Below are 15,116 nucleotides of genomic sequence, written 5' to 3'. Positions count from 1 at the left end.
AAACCTGGAGGTGGTGGATGAGGAAACACCTCCCAACTTTCTGTCACAGACATCTTTTTTTTTTTTTTCCCCAGCACTAACAAGCAGAAAAGTATTTCCCCAATTTGAAACCTCTGGTGTTATAAAGCCTAGATACATGTCATGTCCTTGATATTGCCTATACCAAGTGATCCTTGTTTGGTGTCAAAAAAAGAAAAAGAAAAAACCAGAATGAGCTGGATTGACCCTATAAAACTCCTGTCAAATAAGGACATAAGCAAGTCCAAGTGGAAAATAAAGAAGTAAAGGCTTTAATTACAATTGATGAATAATTCCAGAATACTAGGTGTCTTGCATTCTCTTAAAATGCTCCTGAGGTACCTGCAGGTCCTTAAAGAGGCAACAGAAAAAAGGCCCTGAGGAGGGAGGGGGCCAGGGTGTGTTCCAGCAGAGCCACTCCCTTTGGGCTGTATGACACAGGGCCTGCAGGGTAAGTGGGGGCTGAGGTCTAGCCCAGGCTCCACTGGGCAGGTGGCACATCCTGTCAAGGGGCACCTCTTGAGCTGACAGAAGGCGCTGTTCGCAGGAAAGGCCTGGCTTCTCACATTGCAGAAGGCACCATATGGTCCAGCCCTGTGCCTCAAGATATGAAAGAAAGAGTGGAGCTGGCATCCAGGAGGAGGGGGTGGCAGTGGGTGGGCAGGAGGGCTGGACCACCAGGGGCACGTGGGTTTATACAGGGTGTTCAAATTTTATTCCAGAATGATGGGAAGCAAGAGATTTGGAAGCAGGAGAGTGATGTGATCTGATTCATGTGTTGAAAGGGTCGCCCAGGCTGCTGTGCAAAGAATGAATCAGAGGGACAAGTTCAATTCTTATGCCACCATCCAGGCTAGAGGTGGAGGGAGAGCTCTGGGCTGGCGGTATGGAGCGGCCACAGAGATGAAGAAATGCACTAAAGATGCAAATAATTGGACTTCCCAGACATTTTAGTGATTCATAGGGGACACTAAAAACAAATTTTTACCATCATGGTGCCCACACACACCCCCACCTTGCAAGACTTTACTCCGTGAGTGAGCTGAAGGCTCCTGTGCTCCAGGTGCTGTGTGGGTGCCGACTTGCCAGGTCACTCCCTGAGGGCCTCATCCTCAGAGTCACCATCTACCAAGACACACAGAAGAGTTAACAGTAATGGAAGCGTACAAAAAGTGCAAGTCATGGAAGCCAGGCCAGGTACTTGGCTGAGCAAAGGACAAGGAAGGCCACCTACAGCTGGCCCCAGAGCCCAGGCTGAAGCAGGAGGAGTTTTCTACTTAGAAAGGGACATGCAACATTGCAGTTGAATGTAGATCCAGAGAAGCATGTGTGTGTGGTATACCATGGGCTCTACTGCACTGCACAGACTGGGATAGACAGAAAAGAAGCTAGAGGTAAAAGAAGGGGCTGTGGAATCCAGGACTCCATCCTGGGAATGATGGGCAATCTTTGGGAGGTTAGGCCAGATCAGGCTGAGCCTGTGGAAGAGTTGATCCAATTCCTGTGGATCAGAGTGGGTTAGCCTAGAGTTAGGGAGATGAATTAGGAATATCTGTGTACACACTAGCACTGTATATCCCTAAAATGCCTGGTACCATCTTGATTCTCCTGATGGATTCATACGAGCACTCAGAAAAGAGTAAATGAGCCACAGGGATCTTGGTTTAAATGCTTGATGAATTCCCAGCCAGTATTCATCAAGCATCTCCCAGGTGGCCAGTGCTGGAGATCCACTGGTGAGGTTGGGAGACCACTCATTCCATGATAAGTGCTGTGAAGGAAGAGTGCCGGATGCCCCAAGAACACATTACAGAGAAGTCAGAGCTAGTTGGCAGGTTGGAAATCCAGGAAGTGACTATGGAGCTGAATGAAGTCTGAAGAAGTTGTATCCAACTATGCAACATGAACATGCCAGGTGGAGGAAGCGGCTTGTGTAAAAGCCCCCAGGGCAGGAGGGAAATTAAAGTACAGAGAGCAAGAACAGTGAGGGATGAGGGGGAAAAAAAGGTGGGTGGGGCCACACCTGAGCCTTGCAGGTACCTTCTCCTTGCAAGCATTTTAAGTCAAACATGATAATCATTTGTTACTTTGAGATGATCAATTCTTTATCATCTGTCTCTGACCCACTAGGCACTGGTGGGTCCTAGATAGAACCAAGAAGTGGAACTGGATGCAGACAGGGAGCTGGGGTCATGAGCAGAACTGACAATTCCCGAGTCACCTTTGCCCTTCAGTTGCAGGGGTGGGATGGTGCCGGTACATGGGCTGATGGCAGTTTACTTTCTCAGACTTGTGCAGGTCCCACCCAGTACCAATATACCTTCCCACGCACGTTCTTGAACAGAAGAGCACATTGACTTTGCTGAAGGCTCTAGCCATAAGCAGTGTCAAGTCACAGTCCCCTTGCTTACTTTATAAAAGACCTAATCCCACTATCTGGAGCTTCCTTATTCTCAGAGTAAGTGATTTTTGGTCCTCAAGACAGTCCACAGAAATTTTAGTCCCATAAGAAAAGAAATCCCAGGTGTCTCTCTACCTGATGGTTGGAAAGCCAGCCATATTAACTTGATCAGCACCAACACCATCAAATATGCACACTTATTGAGCACTTTCTGTGTGCCAGGTTTTCTGATCTTATCACATTTTTTCAGATACTGAAATGGAGGCCCAGAAAGGTTCAGTAACACAGGCACAAAGGGACAGTCACAATTCAGCCCAGACCCACTTGCTTCTAAAGTCCTGGTGTTTAACCAGGGAGCCACACAGCAACCCATTCCCCATACTGGATGTCCAGTAAGTAGGCTCCAAGATGAAAGAACTGGGGGTATGGAGTCCAGAGACCATCTTCTCCAGGGCCCTCCTTCATCCAATGAGCAATCTAAATGGAATGAGGTACCCAGATTTGCTATGTCCACCCAGGGAAGATGGCAGCCAAGCTAGAGTTGGAACCCTCTCTACCCTGGTTCCTCCTGCTGTTCCTTGACCCCTCTAGTTCCTTCATGCCTCCGGACTTCCCGCTCCTAACACAGTGGGCACAGTGACACAGTATGACCTTCACAGAGTTCAGGCATGAACACCTGGCCCCAGCACCAGCATTCCTTCTGCCCTGGCACACAGAGAGCCACACACCTGGTTCCATGTCCTTCCTGGGAGTCTGGGATGCACAACTCCCATTTGATATAAATCCTCAGCTTGGCAGGTCTATGGATCACAGAGACCCCAGTGTAACAATTACAGCCTAAGACCCCAGCAGGAATTGTAGACAGTAAAATCCAGATATTTCTGGACTCTAAGGCCTCAATGGTTTATGGGGCATGGTGTTAAGTCATGATTGATGAATTACTCAAAGTTTCTGCTTCCCCCAACTCTGGCAAGAACTTTGGCAGAACTTCTGTGCCACATCCAGTACCAGGAACTTGCCAAGTCTGTGTCCTTAAAATGAAACGGGTTCCAAGATAGATGGCAGGAAGTGGAAAATGTGATTTTTCTTGATTGGGTAACTAAGAACCACGCAGCAGGCAGGAGCCATTTGAGACCAAAGAGCTGTTCATTTAAAGTGTTTATTGACACCTGGAAATAGGCATTCAAATGCTGTTTTCACGTCAGTTTACACTACATAATTTCATAATGGTGATGAAATCCAGGCAGACACCAAAAGGAGAGTTCCAAAGCCATTTTTTTTTTCTGCTGGATTTCCTTAGCAGAAACACTCAATATCCCAGATGGGCTAAAGCTGGGGAAAGGATGAGCCCAGCAGGTCACTTGCTAACAGAAAGGCAAGGCACCCTGGGGGCTCCTTGTTTGGTTGGCCACCTGGTTGCTTTCCAGCTAGCCTGTTTTTGTTGGTTTGATTGCTCCAAATCCTCAGTGATCACCCTTATTTTGTATTTGTAATGTGTTCCCCAATCAGTTGAGGACTGGGTGGGAAGATTGTTCTCTCCATCCTTTTGACCTCCTCGATTCTCCCCAGAAGACAGGGGGCTGCTCTGAGTTCAGGTGTCAAGGTCTGGGACCTTGATAAGCATATGAATCAAGACAGCAGTGGTCTTAGTGAAGATATTACTTAGAATACAAAGTAAGAACCATCTCCAGTTATCTACGTTTGGCCAGAGAATAATGGAAATCCCTGCATTCTTCCCCAATACCAATGTGGAAAACAGCTTTACCAATGGACCTTAAAAATTACTGGTAATCACTGTACCTTGTGGGGCAGAGACACTCAAGCTGTGAAGGGTTGTATTTTCCTCTGAGGGTTTGTTGAAGGCAGATTCTCTACCCAGAGAGACACTAATGCATTGGGTAAGTTTGTATCCAAGGTGCAGGATCCCCTCGGGATGGGGAAGCGGGCAAAAGAAAGAAAAATCTCTCAGATGGGATATAAGAGAGAGGGAGATGGATAATGGAGACTCTTTGCATCCTGGTCCTAACTCTGCTGCTCTCTCTCCTCTCTCAGCAACAGCACAGCAGAGATGATCGAGTGCCCTTCAGCCACCCCAGGATCTCCCAGCATGGTGCGGTGGGGCAGCTGGTGTTGTGAATCAGGCCGTTGCCAATCAGAGAACGGCTACTTCACAACACCAGGGTCACACCCCACCACAGGCAGCTCTGCACCAGAACCAACAAGCGTCCACCACGTCCACCACGAGGCAGCCGAGCCCTTCACAGGTCATCCCAGGACACCTCCTCCCAGCTCCAGAACCCAGGCCTGCAGCTCTCTACTTCCTGTCCTGCTGATGTGGCTGCACCACAAACACTAGCATCCTGTGGCTGCTATTTATCTGAACATGAATAACTCCACTTTTAAAAGAAAAAAAATCCAATCCTGGCAGGATTAACTTTCTATGGAGACACTGGTGCTACCAGACTTCCCACAGGGAAAATGGTGTCAGGGGCCATCAGTAGGGTTAAGCGCCACCAATGAACATTTCCTCATAAGTGCAGGAGACACAGGTGTTGAGGAGCTGAGACCTTTGCCTTGATCTTTAGGGATAGTACTTTGAAATGGAGCAAAGTAGAGCGGGGAAAGGACCTAATTATAGGATAGTACCCTCAGGGAACAGTTCCAGAGAGATGGAATTCTTTAGAGCTACACATGTGGGGAACATGTCTGTTTCCTAGAGGGACCCAGGTTCTCTGAAGAGTGAACTCCTTTCCAGGAGGAGAGCCCCACAGCTCTCCAGCAGGTACATGGCCCAAAGACATGAATGTCAGACGACAGCCAAACACAAGACGTACCTGAACTGACAGGTGGGCTTCCTTTCCTCACGTCCTCACAGCCAGGGACCTCAAAAAGTTGGAAATCTAACTGGGGTCTCCAGAGCTTGAGTGTTTTTATGCTTAGTAGATATTACATGAGACGCCACCATTTTTGAGACTTCAGACAGAATTCCCAAGATGGGGTGGTGGGGTTGCCCAGCATTCTTTGTGAAGCACTAGGGAAAAGGAAGACGTCCATCTCTTTGGCTTTGCATAGACGAGAGATCCAGACCCACTCTGATCCAGCTTTACGCTGTGCATTATTTGTACAAGGCTTTGCTGCTGTCCCATTGAAAGCCAAAGAGACAGACAAAATCAAGCCCTGCACAAACCTTGCACAACATCAAGGTTCCACAAACAGAGCCTGGGTTAATCAGTGCCACCTTGACCTCAGTCACCTTAGAGCCTGGGAGGTAAATCTCCTGAGAAGTTCTGTCTCTTACCCCATCCCCAGAGTACCAAGAGCATCCCTGAAATTTGTAATAAATTGTGTTTACCTCTCGGAGTAAAAGTCCAAGATTTTAGAGAGGTCCCCCTACTATCTCCTTAGAACATACAAACTACATTTCTGAGATTTCATCCACCATTGACTCCACAACCACCAACAGAGTCCAGGATAGCATCACTCACAGAGTGGCCCCTGGAGACAGCTGCCACATGTGGGACAAGCAGAATTCCTGGCTTCATTGCCCACTGCTATGTCACAATCTCCAATGGGGACAGTGACCCAGGCCAGTAACTACACGTGAACAAGCCCTCTAAGGGATTCTTCAGGAAGTCTTTTTGGCCTCCCCACATTCATTCAGCATGATCTTCTTAAAACCTGCCTCCAAATCATGCAGACCCTCTATCATGACCTTGAGGAAGCTGCCTGCAAAAAGTTGGCCTCATCCTCACTACAGTGGGACCCATGATTGGCAGGGTCTCCCTCGTGTGCTCCCCATCCCCTCTTCTGATGCATCTTGCTCCCTCCACAAAAACCCTTCTTCCTCTGCCCCTGTCCCAAGGCCTTTTCCAGGATGCCCTCCGTCTCCACTATCCTCCCATGATCGATGCCAGTCTGTCCTCTAGATTTCAGAGAGAGCCGACTCCGCACTCTTCTGACAGGCCAGGTCAGGTAGCCGCTGTTCAGCGCACTCTGCAAGCTGAATTCTGGCCTTGCAGAGCATTCATCTCAGTCTGGCATTCTGCATTCATTAGCAGGACCCTGCTGCATATGTCTTTCCCTTTGGCCAGAAATTCCTTGAAGGCGGTGACATTCGCCTCCACTCACCACTGCAGCTGCACCCCAGCCCCTTGTCTGTGTGTGCATGGAGCAGTCACTCTGCAACAGAATGTCCTCTCAATGAATGAATGAATGCACACAGCCTGAGCCCTGAGTGTCCTTCAAGGCTCTTGTTCTTCGGAAGCCCCGGGTCTTTGTCTTCTTTCAGCAGCATAACAGCAGCAGGCACTGCTGAGGAGACACAGGGTGCCAGGCGCTGCCCAGAGCACTGTGTACTGCCAGCCATTGACTTGGGGCCCAGTTCCTCCTGACAGGCAGGCCCTGGAAATACCCCAGCAGGTAAGTGCCAAAGCCACGCCATCATCCCGTTGGTAATTGACGACACTGCTATTTAAACTCAGGCCCCACGATCTGTCCAGAGCCTTGCTCCATGCCTCTAAGGAGCCAAGATGACAAAGCTGAATAGGGAAGCCCCTGGGGCTTGCTTCCAGGGACCCATCGAAGCCCTCTCCATTCTCAGAGGCTTCCACTCTGATTTCCTAAACTAGGCGGTGTTCTCTCCCTTCATGCATCTGTAAAAGGTTAGATTCTAACCTTGTTTCAAGCACTTCGTAATAGAACCTGATTAAAAACCTCATAAAATATAAAACGGGATCATGTCCAGAGAGAATGAGGGAACGGTTTCAGATCCGCAGGAAGCTCTATTTAATTTTGGTGTCGAGCTGGTGAATTCTTCTGAGGCTTGCACAGTGACCTTCACTACCTACAAAGACGGATGTGCATTCCCCAGAACTGTTTTGGGAAGCACAACCCTAGGGCTCCCTTCCCAGTTTTTGACTTCAGCCAAAGCCCCGGCCCTGGGCCATATACCTCTGCCCACAGTGTGGCTTCTTTTCCAAAATGCATCCTACTTGAGAACAGCCTCCCCTCCAGAACATTCTGGACCTTCTATGTAGGTAGATTTGATGCCCTCCATAAGAACCAAGAGTGTCCCGCTCCCTTTTTCTGGAACCTTGCTCTAACAGGTTCCACCATCTGAAGCCCTAAGTTTAAAATCTCTGCATTGTAACTTCCATAGGGTCCTACAGCTGTAGCTAGCCGTATTTCAAACCATAGAATTCTCTGAGGAGGCCCAGCGCAGACAACCAAAAGCTTTGGATATAGGGGGCTTGTCAGATGCACACTTTACAAACTGGTCATCATCTGCTGACCCCCGTTAGCACATCAGGTGAAAGCTGGGTTTAAAAGGAACTTACTTAATATCGAATATCAAATAAACAGCAATGGTTCTTAGAATGTGGTCCTGGGGCCAACGGCAGCACCAGTATCCCTGAGAACTTGTTAGTAATGCAAATAGAAATTCCTCTGGTGAAGCTCAGCAGTCTGTGTTAACCAGCACCCCAGGGGTTCTGAAGTGCACACAAGTTTGAGAACCACAAAAAAAAGGAGAGATGGAAATAGAAAAGAATCTCTAGTACCAAATGATAAAAGGGCATGGTATTGAAATGTCCATTCCTATCAGCGGTAGCCAGTGAAACATTTAGGGCATTTACTGAGTGTTTGAATAATAATTTTTAAAACCCATTTTTCAGATCTTAAAAGTAAATCTCCAGGTGTTCTAGGCTGTGGAAACCTGACCCTTCCCATCTTCACAATAAACATGCCCAGGAACAAGCTTTTATCCCTCGCCACAGGGAGGACCGAAGGTAAGAGGTTTTCTACCAATACAAAGTCTTAGGAATTCAATAAATTACGAAAAAAAAATCTAACAATGCAGGACATATTTTAAAGGCTTTATATTTCTCTACTCTCAATTCACAACAATCCCATTTTAAGAAAGGCAGCAAAGAGTTCTGGTAACTTGCCCTGGGGATGGAAGTATCTACTTGCTGGGGCAGAGATTGGAGCCCCATGGGGTCCCCAGGCTCACACTTGGCCCTGCCTTTGATTTGCCATCTCCTTCATGAACAAATGGGGTCCAGAAAAGCAGGCAAGCCCAGCTCAAAGCACCTGTGTCTGTCTCAGCTCTGAGAAGCCATTTATAGATGGTACCTAATGAAAATCCTGAGCCTAACATAACATCATGAAGCTGACACAGGACAATGATTCCATTTAAACTTTTTTGTTGTTCTTTTACCTTTTGGTGGTATCCCTTTTGGGCTTGTTTTCCGGATAATCGTTGCTAACATTTGCCCTCTTCCAAGGGGGTGGTCTCCTGTGTTCCTTGTACAATAGCCAAAAATCTTTTCAACTACAAGTAACTATCTTGGTAGGTACCGACTCCAGGCAAGTGGGGTGTTTGTTGTTGTTGTTGTTGTTGTTTTGTTTTTTTAAGAAAAATATAGTAACTTGAGGATTTGAGGCAAGAGTTCCTCCCTATCCCATCTTACCTACCATAGTAAGACCCTCAGGGAAGCTGTGCGTCTTCTCCCCAGGAAAACTGCATATGACTGGGATTTCAGGAAGAGTTCATGGGTCTCAAGGACAGAGTTGAAATCAAAAGTTTTCACCTTGACATTGATTGAGGGCACATTTTAAAGCAGGGACAAAAATGTTCCACTATTCCCTCAAAGCCCTAATTTTTTGGGGTGGGGGGACGCGAGCTATAGGGATTGAATTCATTGAGCCACACCCCCAGCCCTATTTTGTATTTTATTTAGAGACAGCATCTCACTGAGTTGCTTAGTGCCTTGCCGTTGCTGAGGCTGGCTTTGAACTCACTATCTTCTTGCCTCAGCCTCCTGAGCCACTGGGATTACAGAAGTGCACCACTGTGCCCGGACCTCAATGCCCTAAATATCCTCAGAAGGAGCCTCACACAGACCAGAGAGAGAATTCAAAATTGCTATTTTAAAAGGCAATAGCAGGGGCTGGGGTTGTAGCTCAGTAGAAGAGCACTTGCCTAGCGTGTGTGTGAGGCACTGGGTTCAATTCTCAGCATCACATATAAATAAATAAAAGCCCATCAACAACTAAAAACTATAAATAAATAAAAGGCAATAGCCCCCCTCCCTCCAAAAAATGTTTTAATGGAGAAATAGACCAAAATGAACAAGCAGGAAAATCAAATTTCTGACATGCTTTCTAGAGACTTGATCCACGGCTTCCTGTTTCCAGCAGGGGACATGGGGCCATAAGTGAACTAACCCAAATTAATATATCAACAAAGCTGAAGCCTACAGAGGATGAAGCTTGGGAGCAGCCTCAGGTTCTGGGCACCTGGTGGCAGTCTTAACTGTCATGGTTGTAGATGAGTGGTACCAGGCAAGAGCCACTGATGCAAGCAGAGGTGCTATTGTCAAGGCTGTGAGGGACACCTGTGGCAATGCCCACTGCTGGGCCATTGCAACTCCATCTTACAGCTGTGGATCAGGAAGGTTAAGGAACCTGCCCTAGGACACACAGCCTTGCCCTCTATTTCTGTGCTCCAGGACAAAGAGCATTCCCTTGCTAGCATTAGCCCCAAGCCCTGCACTTCGCCTGTGCCATCTCACGTAGACCCAATCAGCCCTGGGAAGGAAAGCAAGCAGGATTACCCTTCCCATGTTTCAGGTGAGGAACAGACTCAGGTGCGAAACTCCCTCAAGTTCTCGCCAACTGTATATTTTCAGGGCTGCTCATCCTGCCCAAGGAGGCTTCATCCTCCACCCTCCTTCCTGAGCAGCTCCTCTGCCACCTAACGAGAGATTCTGTAGAAATGACCAGCTTCTACACTGGAGCTAGGGGAGAAAACACTGGCAGTGGAGAAAATTAAGCACTGGCTTCCTGATGTGGACCTCAAGTCCTTCCCTATGCCTGCCTCCACTGGAGGCTGCAGTGCGGGTAAGGCTGGCTTCAAAGGCTGAGCTCAGTTAGTGCTGTCAGCCCGTTGCTGGGTTTGGTACCCTGCATGTTTAGAGGCACAGAATGACAAGCAACAGCACTGTTGAAGAACCACACTTTAAAGATTACAGACACAAAGGATGGAATGTGAAAGTCCTCTATAATCCTACCCCCTGAGGGAACCTCTAGCCTTTATTTTTAATTTGGATATTTCTCATGATTACAAAAGTCATGCACATTTAAAGACCCATCAGATAAAACTCAAATGACAGCCTCCTTGCTCAGTTACCTTGGTGGGCAAAGCCTCTTGAGTCCATATCCATCAGTGCAACTCGCTGCATGGGTTACCAGGTCTCCCGCAATTGACCACCTTGATTTTTTTTTTTTTTTTTTAAACTCTGAGAGCTAACAGACTGGGCAAGGGCTGTCCTGAAATCCTTTTGACACATAAGTCGCGTCCTGGGGCTCTGATCTCCACGGGCCACATCCACCCAGGATTCACGGCCGCCCTGCTGGCCCTCCTGCTGTTCCTCAGAAGACCTGAGTTTCCTCTTGGTGGAAGCCACTCTCATCTCCCCGTTGAATGTGTGCCACCATCCACATGTCACCTCCTTCCTCCCTGGCAGGCATCTCCCTGACACCCCCACATAGGCTGTTTGTGATCTTGTCTCCTCCCATTAGATCTTAGCGGCCCAGGGGCAGGGAGATGGGCTCCTTAGTTCATTGATGTGCTCTGAAGCACCCGGAGCAATCCTTGGCACACAGTAAGTGTCCAACACGTATGATCTGAATGAATGAACATGGGACCCTTTCTGCCAAGGCTGGGAAGGAAACAGCCCCCTGTGTCTGCACTGTTCCCATGGATGGCTCCTCTCGGCACTGTCTCATGTCAATCTAAGCTCTGCAAAGCTGGGAGTAAAGTGCACCCAGTTCTCCCATTTTACCAGTGTGCGCAGTCTAGCCCACAGGGGAGGGCTCTTTTTGTCAAAAGAAAGACTGTTTTCCATCGGGCACTGTGACATACAAGCCCAGGAATTTTGGATACATCTTGCTGAGTTAAAGACACAGGGAAGAGCTCCCAGGCTGCATGCCCTGAACCCAGAGCCAGTTGGGCTCCCCCATTACATTCTCACATGGCACCACGTACTTCAAAACCGCACAACCATCGAGATGCAAAGGAATAACTGTGGTGTTCCAACATTCCTCTTCTCCACCAAGACAGGAGTCCGAGGTGTGGGGCTCTTTGGCTCTTTTTCCTCCCTAGTGCAATGTCCTGCACAGAGTTAAGAGTCCTCAGGGCCAGCTGGCTGTCTCATGCAGTCCCTGATCAGTTTGGAACACAGGACTCTTATCGTATTCCCTTTGTCAGAAAAGACATTCAGTGTTCCTCTCCTCCAAGACCAATCAAACAAATTCAGACCAGTGACAAATTGAAGGCACAGCCAGCTTGGGGGAAAAAGGTGCCTGGATGAGAAGGCCCCTGTTTCTCCTTGAGGGAGTGAGGAATGGCATGGGGCCAGGGGAAGGGCACTGATTCAGGGCCTAAAGGAAAAACTAGCTCTGTTGCTTATAGCCAAAAGCATTCATAAGTGAACTAACCCAAATTAATATATCAGAATTATCACCCATTGCAAGAACCTGGCTGTAGGGAGGTGTTGAAATAATCAAGGATGCCATCAAAAGCCTGGACACTACCCTTCTGTTCTACCACCCTTGCACCTCATGGTCACAAGAGGGCTGCTGACATTCAAGTCAACACTTCCGCATTCCAGGAGGGAGAAAAGGAAGGTGCAAGAACCCTTTTATCTGAAAACAGTCTTTCCAGAAACATCCACCTCCACCCAGCAGATTTCCACTTCCACTGGCTAAAACCATATCACTTGACCACCCCAGCAGCCAGGGAACTGGGAAAGATTCTAGTGCAGAAGGTGGAAATTTTTAGGCAGCAAGAAAGGAAGGATTAGCAATCCCTGAAGAGCCCACCGACCAGCAACATCTGCCAAATGAGGTAGATTATTTTCTAATGTAACACCTGTTTCTGTGGGATTTCTTATTACAAAAGCAATGTTTTGTAGTGTGACTTCACAAAATAAAAATATAAAATCTCTACAATCCCATCACACTGAAGTAACCACTTTTCCCCCCGGGTATCCTGTAAGCTCTTTGTATTTTTTAACACGGAGAGAACCACACTGTGGGTTGCTCTGTAATTAGTCTTCTGATATTGTTTAAAAAAAAAAAAAAATGATTTCCAAGTCACTAAATGTTCTTTGCAGAATCACGTTTTAGGACCACATGTTCCCCTGAATAAGGTACCATGATTTGTTTATTCAGTCCCTTGGTGTTAGGCATTTTGATGTTTACAAAAGTAAAATGTGAGAAGACAACGATAGCAACTCACTTCCTAGCTCAACCTTGACCCAGCAATTCCCTTCTGGGAATGTACCATAAGAGAAGAATGTTAGATGTGCACATTCTTTAGAACTTTTGAAATATTTTATCAAATTGCTCTCCTAAAAGACGGATTATACGTTAGAACAGTCCTAACAGGTAACAATACCCATTCCCCCCCCCCGAGTTTTCACCAATATAAAAAACAGGGGACAAATTTTAAAAAATAGAATTAAAAAAACTCTACTGTCATGTATAATTAGAACAAATCAAAAAAAAATTTTTTTAAATACACAGGGGGAACAGATCTAGGTACTGGTAGCCTAACCCAGCTCCCTTATTTCCCAGATTGAGGGAACAGAGGAAGCACTTACCAAAGGCCCCCAACAAGGTCAGGAGACCATGGGGGCATGATGTCCAGAAGGCCATTGGTCTGTGGAAGTCATCTTGGACAGATTTACCTCTGACTCGGCACCATATTGCCGTGCTAGCTGTATGACCCTCGGCTTCTCACTTAAGTGTTTCTGGGACCAGTAAAAAGAGGAAGTATGGCTCAGTCTGTTGAGAGCCACAGCCGAAGGGGCCCCAGCAAACTTCCAGCTGCCGGCTGATGATTGGCTCACAGCGGCCCCAGCAACATCTAGCTGATTGGCTCCTCTGCGGTGATGCTCATTGGGCTGTTTCCCTGCCCTTTCAGACCACGGAGCTGCTCATTGGGGGACTTTTTTGGCTCTGCCCACGTGACCCAGCCAATCGGCCTCAAGAGCAGGAGGATTGTGGGAGGTGGTGAGAAGCTGGTGTGGGAGAGAGAGGCTTGTGGAAAGCCGGTGGTGGCAGTTGAGGCTCTGAGGGTTTTTCCTGAGAGGCTGTTTTGTTTGGCGTGTGTGGTTCTAAAAATAAAGTTAGTTTCTTTTGACAAGTGGCTCCTGATTGTGCCCAGCCAGACTGCGGCATTTGGTGGCTCGCACGGGGAGCGACTGAGGGTAAGTGAACTGCTCGCCCCTGAGGGCAGGGCAAGAGGATGGGTAGCCATTTTAAGATTCTTCTTTTGTTATTTTGTTTCACTTTTGTTTTAAGTTGCCTGTCCCTGGAGATGTGTAAGATGGAAGAAAAACCGCTCACATCTGAGGAACAGATAGGGAGAAAGGACGGATGGACATTTCAGGAGGCTATTATAATGATTTTGTGTTGTTCCAATTTTGTTTCACTCTGTTTCAGTTTTGTTAGGCGTTATCTTGTTGGGTTGTATTATAGTAGAAATACGGGATCAGAAATTAGTAAAAAACAAACTGAAAGAGTGTTAAGTAAATTGTTAGAGGAAGGAGGCATCTCAGTAAAATCAAGAACAATCAGGGCATACGTTGATACAATACAAAAATGTAGCCCATGGCTTTTTAAGGAGGAGTTGTTAAATATATCACAATGGAACCATCATGGTGAAGATTTAAAAAGAATAGAAAAGAAAAGCCCAGGGACTCTGCCAGTTGGCACATTGCCATTGTGGACGTTCATATCTTGTTTGCTTAGTCCAAAGCCTTCAGTTCAGACAATGGTAGAGGAAGAAGAAGACATAATGATTCAAGTAAAAGAGAAGGTCTCTCAAGTTAGTCAGACAGAGGAAAAGATTCAAGTAAAAGAGAAGGCCTCTCAAGCTAGTCAGACAGAGAAAGAAAGTGTAAAACAGAAAAAGCCATCAGGGGGAAAGTTACAACAGGAGACTGCTACTAACACCTTTCTATCACCAGAGGACGTAAGTGTCCAACTAACAAGGCCACCTCCATATGCTGGGAGGTCCCCAACCCCCGCAGTTGATAGTTGGGATCCTGAGACAAGATCTCAAATATTAACATGCCCTGTATTTGAGGCAGGAGGGCAGCGATTTTACCAAGTTTTAAATTTCAAAACAGTGAAGCAGCTAAAAGAGGCTGTAACAACCTATGGTCCTCAAGCACCCTTCACTGTAAGCATGGTCGAATCCATTAACAACTTGAACATGACGCCAGCAGATTGGGCTAATATGTGTAAAGCTGTGCTAAATGGAGGACAATACCTGTTATGGAAGGTTGCCAATGAGGAATTTTGCAAGGAGACGGCTAGGCGAAATGCAGCAGCTGGTTATCCTCAGAGAAATCTAGATATGTTGTTAGGAAAGGGACCTTATGAGGATCAGCAGCAACAAATTGCATATGATCCTGGTGTATACGCACAAATTGCTGCAGATGCAATTAAGGCATGGAAGACTTTACAAGGACATGGAGGTTTACAAGGTCAATTATCTAAGGTAATACAAGGAGCTAATGAACCTTATGCTGAATTTGTAGATAGGCTTATTCAAACAGCTACCAGAGTTTTTGGGAATACAGAACAAGCAATGCCATTACTAAAACACCTGGCTTATGAGCAA

General features: G+C 47.0%; 1 long non-coding RNA gene across 1 annotated transcript in view; it reads left to right on the top strand.

The window, feature by feature from the left end:
- The window catches only part of LOC125613798, a 116,063-nt gene extending 103,355 nt beyond the window's left edge, over positions 1-12,708 (top strand). Inside the window, exon 4 of the long non-coding RNA XR_007344382.1 lies at positions 4,472-12,708. This is a non-coding gene — a long non-coding RNA (uncharacterized LOC125613798). The remainder of the gene's footprint in view (positions 1-4,471) is intronic.
- The last annotated feature ends 2,408 nt before the right edge of the window (positions 12,709-15,116 follow it).

This window comes from Marmota marmota, unplaced genomic scaffold (assembly GCF_001458135.2).
Source record: "Marmota marmota marmota unplaced genomic scaffold, marMar, whole genome shotgun sequence".
NCBI classification, from domain to species: Eukaryota; Metazoa; Chordata; class Mammalia; order Rodentia; family Sciuridae; genus Marmota; species Marmota marmota.
Note: the sequence above shows the minus strand (reverse complement) of the source record. Positions and strands in the feature narration are given on the sequence as shown.